Genomic DNA, 13246 nt, shown 5'->3' with positions numbered 1-13246 from the left:
CACAGGTGCCTCATGTCCAGCAGCCTCAGAGTCTCCTGCACACGTGCCTCATGTCCAGCAGCCTCAGTCGTCTGCACAAATGCCTCATGTCCAGCAGCCTCAGTCGCCTGCACACCTGCCTCATGTCCAGCAGCCTCAGAGTCTCCTGCACACCTGCCTCATGTCCAGCAGCCTCAGAGTCTCCTCCACACCTGCCTCATGTCCAGAAGCCTCAGAGTCTCCTGCACACCTGCCTCATGTCCAGCAGCCTCAGAGTCTCCTGCACAGGTGCCTCATGTCCAGCAGCCTCAGAGTCTCCTGCACACCTGCCTCATGTCCAGCAGCCTCAGAGTCTCCTGCACAGGTGCCTCATGTCCAGCAGCCTCAGAGTCTCCTGCACACCTGCCTCATGTCCAGCAGCCTCAGAGTCTCCTGCACACGTGCCTCATCTCCAGCAGCCCCAGCACAACGCTGCTTCCTAGTATCGGGACTGCTCTCCAGTGCACTGATTGGAGCAGTGGGAGGGGGAGGGTGGTGAGGCCCCGCCCCTTCCCGGGTGGTGAGGCCCCGCCCCTTCCCGTGACATCATGCGTGGTGAGGCCCCGCCCCTTCCCGTGACATCATGCCCTCACAGGAGTAACTCCATTCTAGACGCTTCCATACCCGCGTCCAATGACAAGCGCCTCTGACTGCTCATACACAAAACGTATTACATCACGTGCAGCCAATCGGTGAGGAGAGACGGTTAGGGGGCGTGTCCCGCGGCGGAGGTTGGTTCCTGGAAACATTGGAGCTGCTGGTTGTAGTCGCCATGTTACCGGATAGGAGAAATGTCACCTGCAGCGATAAGGGTCGCCATTATCACAGGTGACAGGGGGTACCAGGGTACGGTATTATGTTGTGAGGTCCCTTCCAGTACATGGGGGGATGGCGGCTATCATGGCAGTGGCTGTATTGTTTCCATGGTGCTTAATGGGTGTCTGGAGAATGACACCACTGCCGGAATACAAGTCATGCTGCGTGACATGGTGCGTCTCCATCCTAAGGCTGTGTTCACACATCTTGTTTATTTTGCTATGTATTTTGTGCCTTGGTTGGGTTTTTGGAAAATACAGAATGTCACTTCTTTCAGCGTTTTTACAGCGTTTTTTCACCCATAGGAAGTAATGGGTGGTGAAAAAAACGCAGGTACCTTTTTTCAGTGGTTTTTGTTTAGATTGTGATATTGTCTTTAAAGTGCTGTGGAATTAATGGAGCTATAGAAGTAAAATAAATCAAGACTTTAACCAGAATGAGTGTGTGTTTCTTCTTCCACTGAACGTTATGTACATGAGTTACAGAGACAGAAGAACGTTTTAAAAAAGGCACCTGCAAAACTCCTGAACAACCTCCTGGCGGGAGATCAGGTTTTGCTGCAGAAAATGAACGCAAAAAACCCCATGATGTGTGAACATAGCCTAAGCCTGTGACACTGCTGGCCATCAGCCAAATGCCATCCCCATAGACTGAACCGCTCCATGCAGGCCTGGATGGCCATGTGTCTGATTAACTCCTTCACCCCCAGGCGACTTTCTATTTCTTATGTTTTCATTTTTCCCTCCCCTTCTTCCCAGAGCCATAACTTTTTAGTTTTCCGTTCCTAAAGCCGTATGAGGGCTTTTTTTTTGCGGGATGTGTTGTACTTTTGAATGACGCCATTGATTTTATCATGTGATGCACTGGTATGCATGGAAAAAATTCCTAGTGTGGTAAAATTGCAAAGTGCAATTACATGATTGTGTTTTTGTTTTTTTATATTTTCCATGTTCGCTGTATGGAAAAACAGACCTGGCAGTATGATTTAGGTCATTACGAGTACACAGATACCAAACATGTATAGTTCTTTTTTGTATTTAAGTGGTGACATTTTTTGGGGGAAAATTTGCTTGTGTCGCCATTTTCCGAGACCCATAGGCTCTCCATTTTTCTTGATCTGCGGTCGGGTGAGGGCTTAATTTTTGCGCACCAGGATGACGTTTTTATTGATACATTTTGGGATAGATACGATGTTTTGATCGCCCTTTATCGCATTTTACTGCAATGTTACGGTGACAAAAAAAAATGTAATTCTGGCGTTTAGAATTTTTTTCTCGTTACGCTGTTTACTGATCGAATTAATTCTTTTTTTATATTGATAGATCGGGCAATTCTGAATGCGGCGATACCAAATGTGTATGTTTTTTTTAAATTTTTTTACTATTTTATTTTGAATGGGGTGAAAGGGAGATGATTTAAAAACTTATATTTTTAAAAACATTTTTTTTACACATTTTGCTTGCTTCAGTAGTCATGGGAGACTAGAAGCAGCACTTGCCTGATCGGCTCTGTTGCATACAGGCGATGATCAGATCGCTTGTGTGTAGTAGATTTGCTCACTTGCTATGAGCACCGACCGCTGGGTGGTACTCGTAGCAATCTGGCAGTGACAACCACAGGGGTCTCCTGCAGACCCCCATTTGTCATGCCAACCCATTGGCAACCCAAGATCATGTGACGGGGTCGCAGATGGGCGGGCCAATGACACACTTCCCGGAAGCACGCGTTAAATGCCGCTGTCAGAGTTTGACAACGGTATTTAACTGGTTAACAGCCTCGGGTGTATCGCGATTCCACCCACGGCTGTTGCGGGCACATGTCAGTTGTATAGATCAGCTGACATGTGCCCTGAGAGGTGCGGGCTCAGCGCTGGAGCCTGCACCAAATGGGGGGATCTGACGTGGGGCGTACTGTCAGGGTTCTACAGGGACGACACCGGGGAGATCACACAATATCTCACCTCTGCCGTCACTCTGTCAGGATTTCGTCAGGGATTCGCAAGCACACGATCCCGACTAATCACTATGTAGGTATCGTCAAGCTTCCTGTGAGCGTATGGCGTCACACCTCCGGATTCCAACGCATGAAATATGTGTATAGGCCCCTTACGGTCACCTTCAGCTTCACAATAGCCCAATTATTATTATTCGCTGCCACCACCGGCTGAGTTTGAAATATAATACAGGACAGGCCGGACGCCTGCGTTCTGGTAGTGTTTATGGCTTTTGGGGAGGGAACGATTACAGAGCAAAAGAAACAGGACTATTACATTTAATATTTAATCCAAAAGGGAGGCAGTGTTATGAAAAATATACAAAGATTTTACAAAGGGGACAATTCAATACAGAATATACAGGTACACAAAATAAACAGGATTAAAGAAGAAACTTACTTTATACAGTTCGCAGGGACAAGGGAGGGGAGGGGAGACACTCCAGATTTGACCGTTCTCAAATAGAATCCGTTGCTATAATAAATATATACTCCTGACAATGAATATGGATCAGTCTTCAGTTGGATCTTTTATGCCGAGGAACGTTCTGGTTGAACGCAGAAGCCCGAACGTGATACCATATTTTTTATTATGAATTTACTTTTCCGTAGAGACTACACATGGAATTGTTGCGATCCGTTATTCTGGTACTTTTGTGCCACAGCCCCCCCCGGAGGGGCTTACATTGACGGGAAAATATCCATATTGTTCCCTAGCTGACACTGTCACTAAAAATATGGGTCCCATTATTATCAGAATTATGGAACTTGAGATAGTCCATATTTCGTATCGGTGCCAGCCAGATTGGGGCTTCGGTAAAATTCCCTTTGATGTCCTGGGAATCAAGCCTCAACAGCTAGATGTAAATTGTCGCAGGTCTGTGTCTAATTATCCCCTGCTTCTGCCAGGGGGAAATACACTTTGCATTTTAATTGGACTGGTAGCACCTGTCTTGTGCCAGCATTTGATTAAGCTATTTCTGCTGTGGGTGATAATTTGCAGAGAGATCGCTCTTTAGATTGTCATCTCTTCTCTTGTGACAAATACTATAGGGGAGGAGAATGATGGGTTTGGGAGAAATTGTTAATATTTTCTTAATATCTCCATGTCACGTACTATTACACTCCACGTCAGAAAGTGGTTAAGTGGTGAAAAAAAAATCCAAACTTTTCTTTTTAAACAAAGTTACCATTTTCCGAGACTCGTAGTGTCTCCATTTTTCTTGATCTGGGGCCGGGTGAGGGCTTATTTTTTGCGCGCCGAGCTGGCGTTTCTATTGATACCATTTTGGTGTAGATACGATATTTTGATCGTCCGTTATTGCATTTTATTGCAATGTTGCAGAGACCAAAAAAGATGTAATGCTGGCGTTTTTTTTTTTTTTCTTTGTACGTTGTTTACCGATTGGATTAATTCTTTTTTTTTTTTTTATAGCTCAGGCGATTCTGAATGCGACAATACCAAATATGTGTATATATATATATTTTTTTTTATTGTTTTATCTTGAATGTGACGAAAGGGGGGTGATTTGAACTTTTATATTTTTTTTTAAAAAAACTTTTTTTTTCTACTTTTTACAAGCTTTAATAGTCTCCATAGGAGACTTGAAGCTGCCATCTTCCGATCGCCTGTGTTACACACAGCGAAGCCCTTCTATGTGTAACAAAAGTGCTCATCTGCTATGAACGCCGACCACTGAGCGACGCTCATAGCAGATCGGCAGTTACAATCACAGGGGTCTTCTGCAGACCCCAGGTTGTCATGCCAACCCATCGGCGACCCACAGGCTGTGCGGGCATGATCGCCGCTGGGTGTCAGCTGATTGTCACAGCTGACACCCGGTGCTATGTGCTGGAAGCGGTCCCGCACCGCTCCCAGCACATTAACCCCCAAAATGCTGTTATCGAAGTCGATCGCAGCATTGCGGTGGCAAGGGGAGGTGATCGTGATACTCACCTCTCCTGCCGGCGTCCAACGCTGTCTGCCGCGGCTTCCCGGATGTTGCCATGACGACCCGATGTCGTCACCAGACAGCAGGAAGATATTTTGGTCATGCGCAGTGCATGACCAAAGTATCTTATACATTTGCAGCGCTGACAGCCTGTATAGCACAGGGATGGTGCTCCATCCCTATGCTATACAGGCGATAAGAGTGAAAAAAGTGAAAGTCCCATAGTGGGACAAAGAATAAAAGTAAAAAAAAAGTGTAAAAAAATGAAAAAAAAAAGATATAATGTACCCATCAATAAATATTATTATGAGAGAAAAAAAACACAATAAAAGTACACATATTTGGTATCGCCGCGTCCGGAACGGCCTGACCTATAAAACTGTCCCACTAGTTAACACCTTTAGTGAACACTGTAAAAAAAAAATAAAATAAAATAAAAAACGAAGCAAAAAACAATGCTTTATCACCATACCGCCAAACAAAAAATGGAATAACACGCGATCAAAAAGACTAATATAAATAAAAATGGTACTGCTGAAAACATCATCTTGTCCCGCAAAAAACAAACCGCCATACAGCTACATCAGCCGAAAAATAAAAGTTATAGCTCTCAGAATAAAGCGATGCAAAAAAATTTTTTTTTTCTATAAAATAGCTTTTATTGCATAAAAGCGCCAAAACATAGAAAAACTATATAAATGTGGTACCGCTGTAAACCTACTGACCCAAAGAATAAAGCTGCCTTATCAATTTTACCACACACGGAATAGCATAAAAAAAAAAAATTCCTGAATTGTTGGATTTTGTTTATTCTGCCTCCCAAAAATCGGAATAGAAAGCGATCAAAAAATGTCACGTGCCTGAAAATGGCACCAATAAAAAGTCAACTCATTCAGCAAAAAACAAACCGTCACATGACTGTCGGCCAAAATATGGAGAAATTATAGCTCTTAAAATATGGCGATGCAAAAACTAGATTTTACAAAAAATGCATCCTTTAGTGTGTGACAGCTGTCAATCATAAAATCGACCCGAAGAATAAAGTCGTCTAATCACTTATACCTCACGAGGAATGGCGTAAAAAATAAACTCTAGGGTTGGGCTAGCGTTAGGGTTGGAATTTTTTTCAAAAGTAAAAAAAAAATAAAAATGACGATATGGCGACTAGTGTTGAGTGCAAGTGCTCGCTGCTTGAGTTTGCATCGGGTACTCGGGTATGCACTGAGTATCGTGGGTGCTCAAGTGAGATGCTCGAGTCCCCGCCCCATATGCTTCGCGGCCAAAAAACCTCCCAGGGATTGCCTGCCATGCACGAGCGATCCCCGCATGTTTTTTTTGGGTGTCTAATAACCATGAAACTTGCGGGCGGGGACACGAGCATGTCACTCGAGCACGCGAGATACATGGTGCATACCTGAGTACCCAATGCAAACTCAAGTAGCGAGCACTTGCGCTCAAGACTAATGACAACTTATTCAATATGATGACCTAATGTTATCAAATTCTGTGTCGTACCTCTGGGTTCAAAATGTTCACTATACCCCTTGATAAAATCCTTGAGGGGTGTAGTTTCCACAATGAGGTCACTTGTGGGGGGTTTCCACTATTTAGGCACATCAGGGGCTCTCCAAAACGCAACATGGCTTCTGCTCTCAATTCCATCCAATTTTGCGTTCAAAAAGTCATGCAGTGCTCCTTCCCTTCTGAACTCTGCCGTGCGCCCAAACACTGTATTTTCCCCACATATGGGGTATCGGCGTACTCAGGAGAAATTGCACAACAAACTGCATGGTGCAATTTCTCCTGTTACCCTTATGAAAATGCAAAATTGGAGGCTGAAAAACATTTTTGTGGGAAAAATGTGAAAATTTTATTTTTACGCCTAAATGTTATAAACTCCCTGAGGGTTCTAGTTTCCAAGATGGTGTCACTTGTAGGGGGTTTCCACTGTTTAGGCACATCAGGGGCTCTCCAAACGCAACATGGCGTTCGCTAATTATTCAAGCAAATTTTACATTCAAAAAGTCAAATGGCGCTCCTTCCCTTCCGAGCCCTGCCGTGTGCCCAAACAGTGGTTTTCCCTCACATATGGGGTATCTCGTGCTCAGGGGAAATTGCACAACAAATTTTGGGGTCCATTTTTTTCCTGTTACCCCCTGCGAAAATAAAAAAAATTGGGTCTAAAGTAACATTTTTGTGAAAAAAGTTAACTGTTAATTTTTTTCTTCCACATTCCACAAATTCCTGTGAAGCACCTGAAGGGTTAATAAAGTTCTTGAATGTGGTTTTGAGCACCTTGAGGGGTGCAGTTTTTAGAATGGTGTCACTTTTGAGTATATTCTGTCATGTAGACCCCTCAAAGTGACTTCAAATGTGATGTGGTCCCTAAAAAAAAAAAATGGTTTTGAAAATTTTGTTGGAAAAATGAGAAATCGCTGGTCAGCTTTTAACCCTTATAGCTCCCTAATAAAAAACACAAAAAAACATTTTGGTTCCAAAATTGTGCTGATGTAAAGTAGACATGTGGGAAATGTTATTTAATAACTCTTTTGTGTGACATATCGCTCTGATTTAAGGGGATAAAAATTAAAATTTTGAAAATTACAAAATTGTAAAAATTTTCACCAAATTTCCGTTTTTTCCACAAATAAACGCAAGTGATATCGAAGAAATTTTACCACAATCATGAAGTACAATATGTCACGAAAAAACAGAATCAGTGGGATCCGTTGAAGCGTTCCAGAGTTATTACCTCATAAAGTGACAGTGGTCAGAATTGTAAAAATTGGCCTGGTCATTAAGGTGCAAATCACCTTGGGGGTAAAAGGGTTAATGGCACCACTCAAGCGCTGAAATAAAATAAAATAAAAAACACTGGTCTAGTTTTTAAAGGGAACCGGTCATGTGAAAAAATGTATTAACCTGCTAATATGGGGTAAATCTGCAGGTCAATAGCATTCTGAACCAGCCCAGCTCACGCCCTTAGACCCTCTTTATTCCCCTGGCATCATTCAGTCAGAGACGCGGTTTCAATCACTACTCTGTGTTTAGAGAGCGGCGGCTGTAACCCCAGCTATGACTGACAGCGGGCTCATCATTAGATCTGGCTGTCGGTGCCAGAGGTGCTGTTACTGCCGCTCCTCTCTATACATGTGTGAAACAAACCAGAATATGTGTTAAACCTTAGGTTCTTCAAAAAGCCCCTTTTTTACTCTGACAAATTTACACACCCTTGGCATTTTCTCAAGCAGCTTCATTAGGTAGTCACCTGGACTGGCTTCCAATATGCAGGTATGCTTTGTCTAGGGTTTATTTGTGGAATCGCTGGTCTATAGGTATGTTTTTGCAGATGCTGAGTTGGAACCCAGCTCTATACTGTACTGAATCCTGTTCCATGACTGTTGTAAGCAAGAAAATTGCAATAAACCCTTAACTAAGCCACGGGCGTATCTAGGGAAGGGGGTTATCGTTGGGCTGCCTGATGCAGTGGTCCCAGGTGGCCACATTTTGTTGCTCACTGGAGTGGATTTGGCCGTTCTCAGAGCCGGCTGTCCAACTAACAACCAGCTCATAGAAGGTTTAAATTGCTTCCTCCCAGCAATTAGTATCCAATTTCCTCGTCTTTGTGAGGAGACGGTGCAGGCGGGATGAGCTGGGAATGTGTGAGGAGACGGTGCGGGCGAGGTGAGCTGGGAATGTGTGAGGAGCCGGTGCGGGCAGGGCGAGCTGGGAGTGTGTGAGGAGCCGGTGCGGACGGGGCCTGGCTTGGGAGTGTGTGAGGAGCCGGTGCGGACGGGGCCTAGCTTGGTAGTGTGTGAGGAGCCGGTGCGGACGGGGCCTAGCTTGGGAGTGTGTGAGGAGCCGGTGCGGACGGGGTCTGGCTTGGGAGTGTGTGAGGAGCCGGTGCGGACGGGGTCTGGCTTGGGAGTGTGTGAGGAGCCGGTGCAGACGGGGTCTGGCTTGAGAGTGTGTGAGGAGCCGGTGCGGACGGGGCCTGGCTTGGGAGTGTGTGAGGAGCCGGTTCGGACGGGGCCTGGCTTGGGAGTGTGTGAGGAGCCGGTGCGGACGGGGTCTGGCTTGGGAGTGTGTGAGGAGACCATATGGGGGAGAAAAGTGTGCAGGGACACAGTATAGAGACTGGGTACTGTGGGGGGGCAGTATAGAAAGTGGACACTGCGTAGGGGGAGTGTGAGGAAAAGGCACATTATAGAGACTGGGCAATATAGTGGGGCACAGTGTGAGGGGATATTGTGAAAAGGGGTTCCAGTGTGGAAAGGAGAGGACAGTCTGGAGGCCATATACCATAAGAGCGATAGTGTGGGGGGGTCATATTTTGTACAAGGAGCACAGCGTAGGGCTCATATTTATATTCATTGGCATTATAATGACACTTATTTTTATGGGCACTGTGTTGAGATGTACTGCAGAAGGCCAGAGAAGATAGAAGTCTGCAGAGACAAGCTGTGGATGGTAAAATTCATCAGGGCACAAGATGTGGAAGAAAGAGAATATAAGATGAGAAGATGTCACCTATAAGGCACCTGGATGTAAATATTTATTTATGCTGTGGTTCCTGCATGGTTCGCAGTCTGATGATGGCTGGTAACAACAACTCACAGTATCTCCTTTCCATTGTTAAGGACAAACTGAGAGTTGTAGGTTCATGTGATACAATTGTATATGGGGCTGATCTGACTTTACAATTGATCACTGTAGTAAGCTGCTGCTGTATTCATGTACTGATGGTGGTCCTGGCAATGTATTCCTAATCTGTTGGTGGTTTTGGTGCTGCATTTCTGTACTGTTGGTGGCTCTGGTGATTTATTTCTTTACAGATGTTGGCTGTGATGCTGTAGTTCTGTATTGATGGTGGTTCTGGTGATTCCTCTATTGTTATTGGTTCTGATCCTGTACACATGTAGCAATCCATAACTTGTCAGATAACAGGACACATGGCTATGTTAATTAAATATTGTGCCATCTGACAAGTTAAGGATTATTATATCTATATTTACGTTGGGAGCATTAATTATAAAATAAGCACAATAGCAAGCCAATAATATTATACTCACTGTCAAGATTTGGTTCTGCTTGCCAGATCCAGTGGTCGATTTTCATACTTAGTTACATGCTTCCAAGCTCCTCTTCCTGCTTCTCTCAGTGGAGCAGGGGTTATAAGTTCATCACTGAACATTTAGGCTATGTGCCCACGATGCAGAAATGAAGCAGAAAATTTCTGCATCTCCCTGGCAGAAAAAACGCATGCAGATTGTGCATGCGTTTTTCCTGCAGAATACATGCGGATTCACATGCGTTTCCGCATGCAGATTGACAAGCGCTTTCCAGGCGATAGCATCACTTGGAAAGTGCTTGACAACTAGGTCACACTGTATAAATCCATGCAAACAGCATGGATTTATACAGTGTGAACCGTAAAAATTAAAACTAATAAAGCTATACTCACCCCCGAGGCCCCGGCGTGGCTGCAGCGCTCGTTCCTGTCTGGTTCCCGGCTGCCGGCATATCGCAAGACAGAGCGGTGAAGGGCCTGCGGTCACATGACTGTGACGTCACCGCAGGTCCTCAAGCGATGCCGGCATTCAGAGAGAAGCCGCCGGACAGGTGAATATAAACTTTATTTGTTATTTTATTCTTTTTTTACAGGTACAATGGTACCCAGGTCTGGATGAGAGTCTCCTCTCCTCCAGAACTGGGTACCATCCGCACATAGAGACGCATAGAAGCCGCTTGTAAAAATGTACAGTCGCGGTTTCTATGCGTCTCAATGCAAGTCAATGGCGGGAGTTCCGCTGCGCTTCCGCAAAATTAAATGACATGCTGCGGATTTTTGTACGCAGCATAAACGCTGCGGAAAAATCCGCAGCATGTGCATAGAACATGCGGAATCCCCTTGGGGACCATGGGGTGCGGATTACCTAGCGTTTCACAAGCGTTTCCGCTGCGGAAATTCCGCAGCATAAACGCTTGAAAAACGCTACGTGGGCACCCAGCCTTAGAGATTCGGGAAGAGCAGCTAGTTGACATGTGACTGTAAGGCTATGTGCCCACAATGCAGAAATGCTCCGGATTTTTCCTAAGCATCTCCTTGGCAGAAAAAACGCATGCGGATTTTACATGCGCTTTTCCTGCCATGCGTAAGTGAAGCGTTTTTCACATGCATTTCCGCATGCGGATTTTCAAGCACTTTCCAAGCGATTTTAGCATCACTTGATCACACTATATAAATCCATGCAACCGGCATATATATATAGTGTGACCGTAAAAGAGTGGTAAAAAATAAATATTACACTTACCTTCTGATGGCCCCTGGTGTCCTTATCCGATGCGTCCGGTCTCCCCGGTGTCTCGCGGTGGTCTAAAAGGACCTTCCATGACGTCATTTAGTCATGTGACGGGTCACGCGTCCGCTGACGTCAGCAGTCGCGTGACCCGTCACATGACTAAATTACATCATGGAAGGTCCTTTTAGACCATCGCGAGCTGCCGGGAAGCCAGGACGAATCTCTGAGGAGACCGGGGGCCATCAGAAGGTAAGTATAATGTATATTTTTTATTTTAATTTTTTTTTTTTTTTTACAGGTACTATGGTACCCGGGTCTGGAGGAGAGACTCCTCTTCTCTAAACCCGGGTACCATCCGCAAATTGAATCGCTTAGTATTCGCATGTGCACATGTAGTGATGCGGATATTATGCGATTCAATGCAAGTCAATGACGGCGAAAACGCCGCGAATACGCAAAATAATTGGTAGTGCTGTGGATATTTCCGCAATGATAATCCGCAGCGGAAATTTCCGCAGCATGTGCAAAGCACATGCGGATTATCATTGGGGAACATGGCAGACCTTCTACCAAGCGTTTTTTAAGTGTTTCTGCAGTGGAATTGCCGCTGCGGAAACACTTAAAAACGCATAGTGGGCACACTGCCTAAGTGTGGAAATTGCATATGAGCATTCACTTGCGACTTTTCAAACCGCTTAAGCTGTGTATAGGAGGGGGCGCCAAACTGAATTTTTGCCACGAGTGCTGGAAAGCCTAGATTCGTCCCTGACCAAGTGAAGAGAAGTGACAGTCCATGATTACTATAATACATGAATGTCAGTTAATTCAGAAAATTGCTAGAACCTTGAAGGTGTCCTCAAGTGCAGTCATTAAAACCATCAATCGCTATGAGATATCAGCCCTCATAAATGATGCACAGATTTCAAGTAGCAAATACATCTGAACATCAACTGTCCAGAGGAGAAGGCGAAAGGCAGGCCTTTTTGGTCGAATTGCTCTAAAGAAGCCACTATCAATCACAGTAAGCAAGAGACTTGTCTAGGCCAAGCAATATCATGACTGCACATTAACATAGTAACATAGTTTTTAAGGTTGAAGGAAGACTAAGTCCATCTAGTTCAACCCATAGCCTAACATGTTGATCCAGAGGAAGGCAAAAAAAACCATGTGGCAAACACTAAACTCCACATTGGGAAAAAATTCCTTCCTGACTCCATACGGCAATCAGACTAGTTCCCTGGATCAACGCCCTGTCAAGGAATCTAGTATATATAACCTGTATTATTATACTTTTCAAGAAAGGCATCCATGCCCTTCTTAAATTTTAGTAGTGAATCACTCATTACAACGTCATGCAGCAGAGAGTTCCATAGTCTCACTGCTCTTACAGTAAAGAATCCGCGTCTGTGATTATGATTAAACCTTCTTTCCTCCAGACGTAGAAGATGCCCCTTTGTCCCCGTCTCAGGCCTCAGAGTAAAAACACCAGTAGAAAGGTCTTTGTACTTTCCCCTCATACAACCCCTGGCAAAAATTATGGAATCACCGGGCGCGGAGGATGTACATTCAGTTGTTTAATATTGTTGAAAAAAAGCAGATCACATATGTGGCACAAAACTAAAGTCATTTCAAATGGCAACTTTATGGCTTTAAGAAACACTAAAAGAAATCAAGAAAAAAATGTGGTACTCAGTAAGGGTATTTTTTTTCAGACCAATCAGAGGGAAAAAATTATGGAATCATTCAATTCTGAGGAAAAAATTATGGAATCACCCTGTAAATTTTCATTTCCAAAACTAACACCTACATCAAATTAGATCTGCTCGTTAGTCTGCATCTAAAAAGGAGTGATCACACCTTGGAGAGCTGTTGCACCAAGTGGACTGACATGAATCATGGCTCCAACACGAGAGATGTCAATTGAAACAAAGGAGAGGATTATCAAAGTCTTAAAAGAAGGTAAATCATCACGCTATGTTGCAAAAGATGCTGGTTGTTCACAGTCAACTGTGAACTGTAATATCTGGACCAAATACAAACAACATGGGAAGGTTGTTAAAGGCAAACATACTCGTAGACCAAGGAAGACATCAAAGCGTCAAGACCGGAAACTTAAAGCAATATGTCTCCAAAACAGGAAACGCACAACAAAGCAAATGAGGAACG

At 44.4% G+C, this 13246-nt stretch overlaps 1 protein-coding gene across 3 annotated transcripts in view; it reads left to right on the top strand.

The window, feature by feature from the left end:
• The first annotated feature begins 623 nt into the window (after positions 1 to 623).
• Positions 624 to 13246, top strand: part of SLC39A3 (solute carrier family 39 member 3) — a 31943-nt gene continuing 19320 nt past the window's right edge. The window contains exon 1 of one of the 3 annotated variants that reach the window (XM_073685625.1): positions 624 to 749. The gene's annotated coding sequence lies outside the window, so the exon portion shown is untranslated. Of the gene's footprint in view, positions 865 to 13246 lie in introns of all 3 variants that reach the window. The other 2 variants (XM_073685611.1, XM_073685619.1) reach the window with 2 other exon arrangements.

The sequence above is a fragment of the Phyllobates terribilis genome, unplaced genomic scaffold (assembly GCF_046119375.1).
Source record: "Phyllobates terribilis strain yellow unplaced genomic scaffold, ASM4611937v1 Scaffold_1__5_contigs__length_1240528914, whole genome shotgun sequence".
In the NCBI taxonomy this organism is placed as follows: domain Eukaryota; kingdom Metazoa; phylum Chordata; class Amphibia; order Anura; family Dendrobatidae; genus Phyllobates; species Phyllobates terribilis.
The sequence above is the reverse complement of the archived record's forward strand: the minus strand, read 5'-3'. Positions and strand labels throughout refer to the sequence as shown.